General features: G+C 42.6%; 1 long non-coding RNA gene across 1 annotated transcript in view; it reads right to left on the bottom strand.

Annotated features, from left to right (window-relative positions):
* The window catches only part of LOC110397064, a 56,140-nt gene extending 50,913 nt beyond the window's left edge, over window positions 1-5,227 (bottom strand). Inside the window, exons 1-4 of the long non-coding RNA XR_002437512.1 lie at window positions 5,168-5,227; window positions 4,078-4,157; window positions 3,777-3,976; window positions 3,321-3,359 (exon numbers count right to left, since the gene is read on the bottom strand). This is a non-coding gene — a long non-coding RNA (uncharacterized LOC110397064). The remainder of the gene's footprint in view (window positions 1-3,320; window positions 3,360-3,776; window positions 3,977-4,077; window positions 4,158-5,167) is intronic.

The following is a 13,989-nucleotide window of genomic DNA, read 5'->3' on the forward strand; positions in this document are numbered from 1 at the left end:
TATTTGATCCTCCTGTGCCCAGGACACCCTGCAGGAAGCCGAAGAGTTGCTGTGGTCCATAGAGCAGATATCCTTCCACAAAGGGAGCAGAATCCTTATGTGCATGGAAATTCCAGCCTGTGGGGATGGCATATGTGGGCAATGCATCTTTGAGGAACTGAGTAACAACTATTTGCTGTTTGTCTGTGTGTCAAAAACAGATTTCTTAGTGCCCTTGCTGGGAGCAGGAGCAAACTTGGGAGGCTCAGGGTTGGCATATCATGTGTGCCCAGACATTGAGTGCATATACTGAATTTTTCAAGTAGTATCTGATCACCTCATCTGCCAGCAGTAAAGACCGTTTTTACATACCAGTACTTTTCCATCTCTGACATTTAAAAAAAAATCACTCATCAGTCTGGTTTACTGAAAATGAAATGTTTGGCTAAACCTTTCCTTTTCCATCTTGTATGAGATTTTAGAGAAAAATACCCATTCCTCTGTGTGTCAGGATGCAAAAATAATTGTTTACTATTTCCATTTCTGAAAGATTGGCTGATTTTCATTTTAGAGCACAGCATTGCCTACTGCCTTTGAAGTGAATTAATCTTCTCCCCAGTAGAGCGATGGTTCTGGTTGGGCTGCCCAGGGAGGTGGTGGAGTCACCGTCCCTGGAGGTGTTTAAGGAAAGGGGGGTAGATGCAGTACTGAGCGACATGGGTTAGTGGGCAATACTGCTGGGAGGTGGATGGCTGGACAATATAATCTTAGAGGTCTTTTCCAATCATAATGATTCTATGATTCTAAGGTCCCATGACAGAGTGGGAAGAGAGGTTTAGAATCATGTAAGTTTTGTCCTTTCTACAAACATAAAGACATGAAAGTTGTTTTTCCTTTGTACAAAGCCTGTGGAGTTAGCTGGAAAGACCAGGATTTTTGGTTCAGGTCATTTGGGAGCATCTGAAACACAGGGGCTATGCCTGTGAACTGCTGCTGTAGAGCAACAGCAGAGTTTCTTGCTAGTGACTGAGATGGATGGGAAAGCCTGTCATTTATAAGGTTATGTTAATTTAGCTCCACTAAACCTCTCTTGGGACCAATAATATTGATTTAGGATTTTGTTCTAATGACAGCTGAAAGGTGTGAGCCAGAAGAATTGTCTGTGCCTTGCCAACTGCTTCCCCCAATTACCGACTGCAATAGCAGCCTGGAGTCCTCATTCCTTTTTCACCTTGAGTCTCAGGACAGGATACTGCAAGGAACTGAGCTTTCTCTCTGTTTCCTGCACCAGGGCACCCAGTACCTCATTCCCACATGGTGATATACAGGGAAAATGCCTGCTGTGGGTACCAAGCTACAGTTCTTGACATCCTCTGAAGGTAAAATTTGAGCTGTATCTTCAAATGAAAAGTCAGTCCTTAGTAAAACTAAACGTAAACTTACCACCTGGGTCCTGCAAAGTGTTTACCTTTGTGCAGTATAGAAGTTAAGGAAACAAACAAGAAAACAAAGAAACAAAAATGAAATATACAAAGCAAAGCAAGCCCTGAACCTTGCTTTTCCTCTGAGGGTGCAGAGAACTTGTCCCATGGGGACAAATACCCTGAATATTCTATCCTTTATCAGGTCAGCCTGAGGGATATGTGTTTGTACCATACACAACTGCACACATTCCCTTTCTCCTCACAGTTAAAGGGGATGGTAGCTGTTTTCCTCCAAACTCTGAGCACAGTGGGTTCCACACTGGCCTGAGACAGCACTGCCCTGGCTCCTTCACAAGGCAGTACCATTCCTGATTGGTGTAAGTGGGATGTCCCACTGGAAAGGTACCTCTGACTGAGTCTAAAATGCCAAAACATCTTCCCTTTTGTGGACCAAGATGTCTTTATGATTTGATAGTGGGTTTTTTTGTTTGTTTGTGTGCTCAATGCCAGAGTACATTGTTGTCCTCTTGTGTTTTAGCTTAATGGTTTTGTTTGCCGTGTGAAATGGTTGCAGCGGGAGCACTGGACATGACACTCCAATCTTCTCTGATAAAAGAAACCATCAAAGCTCATAAATTTAATCCTTGTCTTTGTGGGAAGCTGGCTGAAAGCAAAAGCTCAGCAGATCTACAGTGAAACAAAGGATCACAGAAAAGCTACAACCTTGTGTCCCAGTTGCTTTTCACTAGTCCGCTTTTCAAAGAACCCCTAAACCCCAGATATCTGATCTTACAGTCGATATATCATCTATGCAGCAGAAATAGCTGCCACACATTTGTGTGGGGGGCTTGATGGTATAAATACTTTCCTTAGGAATTTTTCAATATTAAAGTATTTTTTCCCTTCTGAAACCCCTGTTTGATGTTGTCTGTGACTCTTCCTGACGACACATCTCTTCTTTGAAAATAAGAAGTATTAATCCTTTCTGCATAAGAAGAAAGTCTTGCAGACATTGAAATAAGTGTAACTGGTGCAGAGCTGCTTGGCTGATTCTGCAGAAAACTAGCGGCTGTGTCTTCTCTTTCATCTCTACTCAGAGGTCTAAATGCTGATCTCTTTAATGCCACCACTGCTGACTGCTTTTTTGCTAACGAAACCAGCTCATGGAAGAGAAAGGGAGAATTCCTTATACAATTTGCTGCTAGAAGCACAGGTGACCATCTGTGATCATATCTGGAGAATGTCCCTAGCAAGCTGTGGGCAGTCTCTCTGATTTTAACACAAAATATGTTCACCCCACTTTAGTTTGTCTTTTATTTTTACAAATAGGGAAGACAAGAATTGGACTCATCTTGTATAGCTGAGGATTGCAGGGTTACCTTGATGCTCAGATAGAATAATAGAATCACAGAATCATTCAGGTTGAAAAAGACCATCAAGATCAGCAAGTCCAACCACCAACCCACTCCCACCATGCCCACTGACCATGTCAAGTTAAAATGTGCCACATCTCCATGGTTCTTGAACACCACCAGGGACAGTGACTCCACCACCTCCCTGGGCAGCCTGTGCCAGTGCCTCACCACTCTTCCTGAGAAGACGTTCTTCCTAATAAATAATTATTCTTCCTACTAAGAAATTTTTTTGCAATATTTTTTATAGTTTTTCCTAGGTCTTATGCCATCAGATTTTCCCTACCAAATACATCCAAAACACACTAACAATCATTTAATCACCTGAATTAACTAGTGGAAATTCACTTTGCTTCAGAGACCTCCCCAGAGCTGTAGTGAAGTATGGAGAAAGTGACTAGACTATGATCATGCTCCCCACAGGGTTGTTATGAAGAACTCTCATCTCATGATAAAAAAAAGCAACACAAAATACAAATCAGCTGTTTAATAGAGGCAGCCTTACCTTCTTCAAGAAGGCTTTGCACGGTTCAGCTCAGTGGCACTGTGGAAAGAAGACACAGTCCTGATCATTTTGGACTCCATCTCATATTGCAGGATTTAAGCTGTCAATTGAGATGCTTCACAAGCAGCACTTATTAAAGATAATCCATCTCTTCCCATGGAGGCACATTTGGTCTGATATTTGCGCTGCTGATTTTTATCCCATTTGCCCTTCATTACTCAGAGCTGGTACCAAAACTGGCACAGTTTTGCCAGGACTGTAAGTCTTACCACAGTCTCTCAACACAGAGATTTGGTAAAGCAGCAGAAAGATATGTGAAAGCAGTGAAGAATGAAAAGGGGAGACAGCACTGCAAGAAGAGCTTGTTTGGCTGGATAGGTGGCAAGGAGGTTGTGCCGACCCCAGGTGTTAGAGGGAAATTTAGGGTTAGAGGGCTGAAATACAAACCAAACTCACAGCAGGCAGCAGGCAATGGCTCTCAGCTCCCTAGTTCTCTTCCCAAATAAGAATGTGGCTTGCAAGATCCCACAGTTTGGGACTGAAAGCCAAAGGCACGCTTCAGTTTTCTCTTGTTGCAGCGCAGAAGGTTGCAGCAAAGCTCTGCAGGCACTCTGCTGAAGGCTCCCTTCTTCTCCCACCCTGACCTTCTCCTCACACTTGGAAAAAGAAACACAAAATTTATCAAGGGGCTCCTGCCAAAATTAGTACAAATTGAGCAAGAGCAAATACACTGAAAAATATGTTTTCAGAGTCTTACCAAGCTGACTTTTCTCCTGTAGGAAAGCAAAGCATCCCCAGTAGGGGATCAGTGAAGTTTGGGTCAACCTGATCCCAGTCCTGATACAAAGTAAAAAAATAGGTTGACAACAGCCCTAGTCTTTTCTAACACCCTTCTGTCCTGTTGCTATGGAAATTCTTTTTTTTTTTTTTCAGAAAATTTGGTGTCCTTGGGAGTCAAGATACTCCTAACATTTTTTAAAACCTAGCATCTTCATCGAAATACAGCCTTTTCTCTCTTTGCTCCTTGTATTCATTTGTCATCTCAGCATCTTGAGCACCCCAGCACTCTTGACACACTTCGCATTTTTCTGACTGTTTCACTCTCAGAAGAAACCTTGAATGCGGTTCTTTGAGCTAATGTATTTTTAGGCATTTATAAATCCTTTCAAAGCTGTGGACCTCAGGGTTTCACTATGTAGCAGCAGAGATAGGATGGCCTATGCCAACATAGCTGTTAAAACAGCGTGAGGTAAAGCAGTGCCCAAGGGACCAGACATAAATCAGGCAGGGCCGGCTCTTTGCTGGCATGCAGAGTCCTGCAGCCCTTCAACGCCTGCAATCCTTGTACTCCTATTCTGTGCACAATATGCTTGCAATATGCTGGAGCTCCTTCCGTGTCCTGCTAGGAGAGCAGCTCAGTGTCACAGCAAAGTTGAAAGCCTGTAACTACAAAGCTAGGAAATTATTATCTGGAATATTCCTCTAGGCTACTGAATAGCTTTGCTTATCGCTGCCATAAGTGCAAGAGAAAAGGAAGAGGGAATCTCAGCTCATTTAGTTGAAAAAGTTCTGAGTAATTTAGTTTAGTGTTGCATTTTGATGAACAATGTGCCTGTCTTGGCACAGGAGACACAACCACACGTGGAGAGCATAGAGCAGGACTCAATCAGCACGCGTTGTGCCAGCAGGGAAATGAAGTACAAAAGATGCATTTTTCTTTGACAATCCCAGTAAACGCTTGTCTGTATCTTTCTTTCTGCCTGTCTAGCCTAAGAGTACATTGTGCCAAGAAACAGGGGACAATAGCAGCCTGAGGGAAAATATGGTAAAACTCAGAGAGCCCAAACCTAAGGGGGCTCCTGCCAGCAGGGCCCAGCCAGCCTCCCCGGGATTGTGCCAGGAACATTTGGGACATAGTGACATAAGTCGTCTTTGTGCCACACCCAACTCTAAAAGCTTTGGGTAACAACAGCCCTCCATAGGAGGTCTGGTTTCTCCTCCTTCTCACACAAAGATACTCCTGTGCATGACAGTGTGTGTTTTTTGAGTGCAGCTTGCAGTGTCCCAAGCTCTCCTGCTGTTGACAGCTGGCAGCAGCTCTATGACGTGACTGGAGTACACTGGAGCCCTGCAGAAGGAGCAGGTGAGACATTTAGGGGCCTTTATTCCTGGGAGCCATGTCTTGGTTTACAGCCAGAGCTGACGAGACACTCCCGTTGATGCTTGACCTGACAAGCATCAATGGTTCTTGTCCGTGACTATTATTGCTTCAATATAAAACAGCGGGAAGATTAAATAACCTTTTGAAAATGCAGCCAGGTATGCTGCTAGGTCTTGGAACAGCTCTCGTGGCATTCTGGCTGGCTCTGCTTTTATTCCATTTCCTCTGCTGGCAGACAGCACAGCTCATTCTGCATGCAAACTCATTCAAAGCTGTGGCATAAATGAAATGTACTCAGCTTTATGGGATGTACAAGAGCCCAGATGTGCCAGGACCTTCAGTCATTTTACCAGATCCCAAGCTTTGGTTTCCTCTCTGTCTCTGTCCCTCATTTTCCCATTTTTCAGAAGTTTCTAAGGAAAATGAAGCAAGCAAAGCACCAAAAATCCCCACTGGATTGATGGGCAGCTCATAGTTTGCAAAACCCCATATAGAGGTCCTCCTGCTGACAGCTTTTTCCTCCTGGAGCCAGCCCCAAGCCTCAGCAGCAGCACACAGCTATCCCATGCCACCAGCCCCAGGCTCCATTGCTCAGAAGAGCAAAGTGACAAGTGGCAGCACACGCTCAACTTCCTTGCCACTTGTCCACCAGCTTGCAGATCTACACAGCATTCCTGGGGCTTCTCAAACACCTGCAGATTGACGGATGCAAGTTGCCATCCAATCAGTTCAGGTCCTAGCTAGGTAATGAAGGGGGAGGGCAAGCTGCCACAGTAATCTGTGTGGGAAATGCTTAAGCTAAAGTATGCTTTCCTAAAGACATCATACTTCCAGCAATTTATTGTGGTTTTTTTTGCGATCATATGATTGCTCAAAGCCCACTGTTGGGTGACAGGCATCTGTGGCCATGAAAACAGTTTGACCTAAATAAAGCAAGCAGATAAAAAGAGGAGCAGAAAAGCTGCCAAATGGAACTGCCCAACCTTTTATCCCCATTAACAACCATAAGTAAAGTCTCATAACTGCCATCCAGCTCATTAGCCCATGCTGACTGTGCATGCTGTACATCAGCAGTACACTAACTCAGGCACAGGACAGGACTTTTTTTACAGTAACTTTATTTGTTTGACATGTTCCAGAGGAACTCACATATCTGGCAAGAGAGGGCATAAGTGGCAGGTCACATTTAGCAGGGGATGCAGTACTATTGGAATATAGAGCATTTGAGATGATAGGCAGTTTCACTTCTTGTTAACTCTGTTGGAGACATTTTCCTAGTAACTAGTTTCTAGATAAAAATTTCAGCTTGGAAACTGTTGCACAGCCAGGAGAAAATGGTCTGCATGAGAATGACTGCAAAGGGAGCCCAGTTTTCTGTGTCCCTAACGTGTAGAATAGGATCCAGTTTCCCAATTAACCCCTCTGCCTTTCCTTATCCCAACTGCTGTTCCATTAAGGAGTCAACATCTTTTTTTCTATTAGAGTGCTTCCAGGATTTTGGTCATGAAAATTTTTGTCAACAGGAAGGAGGTGACAGCTTTGTTGCCTAGTTATAAAAATAAAACACATCTTCCCCTCACAAAAATTTCCTGTTGGAATTAAAAACTACTTCAAATGGATCTGAACACCTGTTTGCCTCTGTGAACAGAAACAGTATTAATGGTGGGTTCTCATGCTTTGGTTCCAACTGATTCAGTGATTTCTTCAGCTTAAAAATGTACCATGAGAAAGAAATCTCTAACATCTTACCCCTAAGAGATTACATAGATAATCATTTAGACAGTAGAATCTCCAGGAATGTAAATGAGGGACTGACTATACAATATCTTCACGGAATCATAGAATCATTTGAGTTGGAAGGGACCCTTAAAAGTCATCTAGTTCAACTCCCCTGCAGTGAACAGGGACACCTACAGCTACATCACGGTTCTCAGAGCCCCATCCAGTCTGACTTCGAGTGTCTCCAGGGGTGGGATATCCACCACCTCTCTGGGCAACCTGTGCCAGTGTCTCACCACCCTGACTGTAAAAATCCGCTTCGTTATATCCATTCTAAATGTCCCCTCTTTTAGTTTGAAACCATTTCCCCTTGTCCTATCACAGCCGACCCTGCTAAAGAGTCTGTCCCCTTCTTTCTTATTGCCCCCCTTCATATACTGAAAGGCCGCTCTTAGGTCTCCCCAGAGCCTCCTTTTCTCCAGGCTGAACAGCCCCAGCTCTCTCAGCCTGTCCCTGTAGGTGAAGTGTTCCATCCCTTGGATCATTTTTGTGGCCTGTCTTATACTGGCACTTCCCAGAACTGCTACCATATTGCAGAAGTTGACATACACCAGCAGCAGAGAGGTAGAAATATATAGGAACAAAGTCACTATTACACCTTCTTCAGGGATTACAGCAAATGTGTTCCTGTATGTACCAACACACACACAAATATATATATGGACACAGATCTGCATATGTAGTTCTTGCCATACATTTCCTTTTAAACCTTCCTTAAAGGAAATTGTAGAATCATAGAATCATTAAGTTTGGAAAAGACCTTTAAGATCATGTAGTCCAACCATCTAACCATCACCATCATGCCCACTAAAGCATCTTGGACTTGATAGAAAAGAAGTTAAGCTGCCCAGAAATTTGTAATATGTAAACAATACATATTTTTCTCCACAAAGTTTTGTATGATTTTGTTGGCTAATTAACTCTTTCATCAGCAGTCTCATGACACTTCTAGCAATTTTCAGTGACTCATCCAAAATGACAATGAGCATAATGTTCTTCCATCACTTTTAAAAAACTAAGCATATAGTTCATAGCGTTCAGTGGGATGCTCAGACTTCCCCTTTGGCCTTTATGCTTTTGACTTTGAGTCAGCAAAGACATGAAGCAAACACTGAGCATTATGTGAATTCAAGACAAGCAGGTATTTAAGTGCTATGCAGACCCAGGCCCTTGACAACTTTCCTAGACATGACCTTAGATAGAGTTCTACACAACCATATGGGCTGGAATCCTCATCCGGAAGGGAAAGTTTGGTGAGTCAAAGTCTTTCTATCTCTGCTTGCCCTCTCCATGTTTTGTTTGTCAACGTCATTTTTGCACTGTGTTTGTGACGATTCAAAATGTGGAAAGGCACAGTTATTGTACCTGTTAACTATGCAATAAAATGAGAATGGTAACATTTTGGGTGTGGTAAACTGGAGAAGATGGTGGCATTATCTCTGGTCTACTCCACATTTTCCTAGCTCCTTTATTTCCTCTGACACTTCCTTCTAATAGTTTGATCTCTGAAAAAAAATATTTTTTCCTGAAACACCTGAGGTCTAAGTCTATCAGCATAGAATAGCTTGTGGGAACTTCTGTGGTAATTTCAGCACAATTTTTTTGATGTGGCCATTCTCCATTCTTAGGACTAATGATCTCTCACATCAGACAGGACTGGAAGCATGTCTGCAGAAGAGAAAGAATAAGGGTATCCAGACCTGAAGTGCTATGAGTCACAGGAATACTGTTTCCCAGTCTTTCCATTTTCACAGCAGTTCTGGATTGCAAATATCATCCCAGAAGGTATCCTTTTAAACATTTTCTCTCCTGATCAGTTCTGCAGAATTCAACTGATGAGCTGTTTAGCTCTGTATGAGTCATGCACATCTAAGGAGATTCTCTCTAAAGCCATGAGAAACGTGGCTGTGCTGTGTTGCTCCCAGTCACATGTGGAAGGTAAAATTGGAAGAGAAAAGCACATTATGATTTGTCTCTACAGAGAGTATGTAGTACTTTGTAGAGAACAGAAGAATTTAAGAAGTAAGATGCACCTTATATCATTATTTTAACTCCCAACTGGCACCAGACTATACAAGTTGAGTATTATGGAGTTTTAAAGGAAGAATTATCAAGAACAGTGAGAACAGCAGTCAGTTCACCTCTTCTGTAATGAGAAACAATGAAAAGAATCCAAGGAAAAGAAACTGAGTACCAGAGCTGGTTTTTAAAATGAGTTTCTACAAGGAACATTTAACATATAAAGTATTGGCATCTGCTTAGTGTGGTTTTATGTTTCAGCACCTGGGAAAGAGAAGGAAGAGAAATGAACTCAACCTTTTCCCATTGGTTTTTAAAGAAAACCCATGCGAGCTGCATGAGAATGAACAGTTAGGGTGAGTTGTCCAGAATTCTCTGGGAAGTAGCTGTACAGAAAACCTCCTAAACATCACTCAGGTTGGGTATTAGGAAAAATTTCTTCTCTGAAAGAGTGGTACAGTATTGGAATAAGCTGCCCAGGAAGATGGTGGATTCACCATCCCTGGAGGTGTTCAAGAACTGTGGAGATGTGGCACTGAGGGACATGGTTAGTGGGCATGGTGGGGAGGGGTTAGTGATAGGGCTTGATGATCTTGGTCGTCTTTTCTAACCATAATGATTCTGATTCTATGATCTGCAGACCTGCCACAAAAATGTGCATGAAGGAAAACAGTGGGTTTCCTGGAGTAGCATCACTGCCATGGTGATGTCGGCCTGAGTGAGAGGCAGTGGGAAGAAGTCACCTCAAGTATTTGAACAGTAAGGTCCTTGAGTTTGTCCAAATCAGAAGCACCTTGGAAAACAGTAGCATATTTAATTCAGAATTACCTGGCCCAATTTGGGGAAGACAGGGCCTAGTTTCTTGTCACAAATGGCATGTTTTCCTGTCCAGTAGTGTCCCCAAGACCAAGCTTCTGCTTGCTTTGATGTCTTGCAGGGGCTGGGCTGATCTTACATTGGAGCCATGGTGAAGACTGCTTTATCTTTGTCTGCCTGATTTCACAAAATTTCAAGGGATTTGGTATCTGTGAGACCACTGTCAAATTTGGCTAAGGTTGGTCAAGAGACTCAAGTGCTCTGAGGTGCAACTGAATGACAGACAGCATGATCATACAAACCTTGTTTCCTAGGAAACCATGCTAAAATCCAGCATATTAAGGCCTTGGCAATGCGTAGGCTGCATCAGGAGTGGGACAGAGATTCCTTTGCCTACGACAATTTGCGAGTACCCCCTGAACCTGATTTTCAGCACTCAAAAATCAGGCAGCACTGGCTTTCAAGTTATCAGAGTGGCTGTTGAGGCTTACAGTGTTGCCCCAAACACTGTAACACTGAAGGCACATTCTTAAAGTATGGTATATTGCAGGGAAGAGTGGAAAAAGCTGTTTAGCTGATCAGAGGCTTTTCTCAGCCTCTGAAGGAGATTTGCAGGCACTAGGGTTAGTAAGCCTAGTGTTCTCCCTTGCTGGAGGTAGAGTTCTCATGTTTCTGAGGTACAAGCATAGGGCAACATGGCAGGAAACGTATCCCATACCCTGTGTTGCAGGGTAGGGAGGAGTCACAAAGACAGGCTCTATTTGCCAGAGGTGATTCCCCATAGGGTCTTTTTGATCCCAAAACCGCAGGAAATGACACAGCCAGCTGGAGCCCCAGTCCCCCTCCCCTGCCACAACCCCACACAGCAAGGCTCACAGCACAGCCCTTTGTAGAGGTGTGCAAGAAGAGAGCGGCCGTGCCATTGCAGTTGATGTAGATGGAGCATAGCCAGAACTGTAAGGAGGCAAAGATTCAAGGCCTGCATGCAAGATTAACAAGGCTGCAAAACTCCAGGGGATGGCCAAATTCTTGCTTCTTTCAAGGACTGAGGCGGTCATGAATCCATGAGGTATGTTGAGTTGTAACTTGGAGGCTGCACCATCGCTCCCGAAGCAACATCTTTGCTCTTACCATCATTGGACAGTGCTAAGGAGAAAGTGAAGGTTATCCAGACTGCGGTGCTGCAAACAGAATTTATTCTGAGTAATAAATTATGCCACTGGGATGTGCATATTGCTACAGACACTTGAAAAATAAGCACGTAGACATTGATTTAGGAGCTCTTCTGTTTTTTGAACCTGTTTGAACCTGTTGTAGCTGAGCGGCAGCTATGCAAACAAACAGTAGTATATTTAATTTACTGCTGATTATACAGTCACATAAAGATGACACTTCAGCAGCTATGTGTGTAAATTGGGCCACTGGCCAAAGAAGATTCATGGCTCCGTATACTTCTTGCTCACAGACATACTCATGGAAGCAAACTTTTGTATAAGGAAGGGTGGAAAGTAAATAGGGATGATCAGGGTGAAATCACTGTGGGGCAGCAGGAAGTTAATTTTGGTGCTGCAGATAAAATGTGATGTATAAATGTACCTGAATGTACATGTTAGGCTTACTGTTAAAATGATATGGCTAATTCCCATTTCTGGCTTCCAGATATATTAAAGTCTGAGGAGTTTTTAAAGAGAGGGAAAAGATAAATTATTTCTTCTAGAATACAACAGCCTTCACTTGGAGATCTGTGTCGACATAAAGAATGCAAACAATGCATTTTTAACCCCAAGCATGAAGAAGATACGAGGTATAGTGAGGGAAGTGAGAATATTCCAGGTATTTCTCATTTCTAAAGAAATCATATTCCCCAGCTCTTTTCTGACCCTATTAGAATAAGAGTGAAAGCAGAGCTGTGCACCTAACTTCTTTATGCTGCTCTTAAATCTCAGTCTGAATGCCATAACGTCTCGTATTTTCCCAGGCACACTGATCGGAAAAGAGTTGTCTGAAGACAACAAGATAGAATCCGAATCTGGTTAAACTGTTGTGACACTAATATAATTCCTTTGCAGGGAGGGGATTAGAGCCTTTTAATACCCTGACTTTATAGGTTTGTGCAAAATACAGCATCAGTTTAGCCAGAGACATCTGGACTCTCCCTGATAAATGAATAAAGGCTTTTTTTATGCAGGGGATTCTCAAAGGAAATCAGAAGTTCACTAGTGGGTAAATGAAACATGGAATAAATTTGAAATACTCAGGGAAGAAAGAAGAATACCACATAAAATTGAAAAGAAAAAGAAAAAAGATGTGAAGTTCTTCATAAAGAAAATTAACAGAATGCAGCATATTTGAAAGGCTATGCAGCCATGAGAAATGACAAAAGGTGATATTCAGCACTGCAGAACCCTGATTAGTTTTGAAATAGTGTATAAATCTAAGAATGCACAACTTCAAAAAGAAGATTTAAATGCCCTTCTCTAAGCAGCTTACCAAAGTCCCATTTTTAAATCTTTGTTATTGTTTCTTGGTAATTTGTTTTTACCAGATTCTCCTACTATCTCTTGTGCACTCTGGCCATGAGGTGTTTGAAGGATTAGGAGCCCATGGATTTCAAGAGCAGTCAAATTTTTCTACAGGTTCTTCTTCCAGGGAAAAAAAAGAAAAGAAAAAAAAAAAAAGCTTTGTTTCTGACGTAAGCTCAAGCCCAGATAACATAGGTAATCCTTTGCAAAACACCTGGGGAGAAAATGCGTGCAAACATCTCAGGCAGTCACTGCTGACCTATACCTGCTCTGGGGTGGATAAAAAAGAAATCAGAGGTCTGACTGATTCATCACGTCAGCAGTAATGCTGCCCTCATTTCAGAATTGCTCTGATATCCACCAGAACTTCTGAGCTGCTTGACTGAGAGTATCAGAATGCAAAATCATTTTATTCTTGAAAACTAAAATTGAAATCCCAGATGCCCCTGCTCTGAAGTATGAACATCCCCTGTTGCTGTTATCCCAGTTAGGAACCAGTTCCAATAGATTTAATCTCTTCAACAAACTCTTCCTATGACTCTAAAGCCTTGTCCACCATATAGAACATAAACATGTTAAGCAACACATTATCCAACTGCTCATACATGCAAAAATAACATAGGCTTACAATAACCACCCAGTAGTTTTTTCTTTTCCGTCTACAGGCTATATGATTGAATCTGACAACTGTTTGCTGAATTGGAACATGCCACTTCCTAAAGTCTCATCTGAGATCTCAAGTGATGGAAACAGTCCCCGCTCCTAAGAAAGTCATTGTAATACCTAGTTATCTACCCTAAAAACACCATTATGAACCAACTACAGCCCTCATTCTGCTGCAGCACTCAGAGTGAAAGGTGGTAGAAGAGCGTGGACAGGGGGAAAGGTATTTTTAGTTTGCCTCTAGTTCTCACAGCACTAGTCTTCTATTAGTAGGAAATAAATCAATTTTCTCCAAGTCAAGTCAAGTTCTCCTTGTGATCCCAGCCCTAAGCCTAACCACTGAATCTAGCTCTAAACCCTAATCCTAAAGCCTAACCCCAACTCCTAACAACTCTACCCCCATCCCTAACACTAACCTTAATCCTGACTCCTACCCCCTAACCCTTAAAACCTAATCCTAAACCTAATCAGAAGAAACATGTTCATCAGCAGGTCATGCATGTGCGCATACAAGCATATGTCTAAGATGGTCAATGATGTATACTTAATGGCAGTGCACAGGGCTGCCTATTCTAACTGCAAGATCTAATAACAGCTTGGTGAGTGCGTGGAAGTATCTGCACACCAGGATTACTGGGATTTAGCTACTTGCTTGATACAGAGCTGAGCTGCAGTTAATAGAAATCAAAGGTGTTTTTATGGAGAAAGA

The sequence above is a fragment of the Numida meleagris genome, chromosome 3 (genome assembly GCF_002078875.1).
Source record: "Numida meleagris isolate 19003 breed g44 Domestic line chromosome 3, NumMel1.0, whole genome shotgun sequence".
NCBI lineage: Eukaryota > Metazoa > Chordata > Aves > Galliformes > Numididae > Numida > Numida meleagris.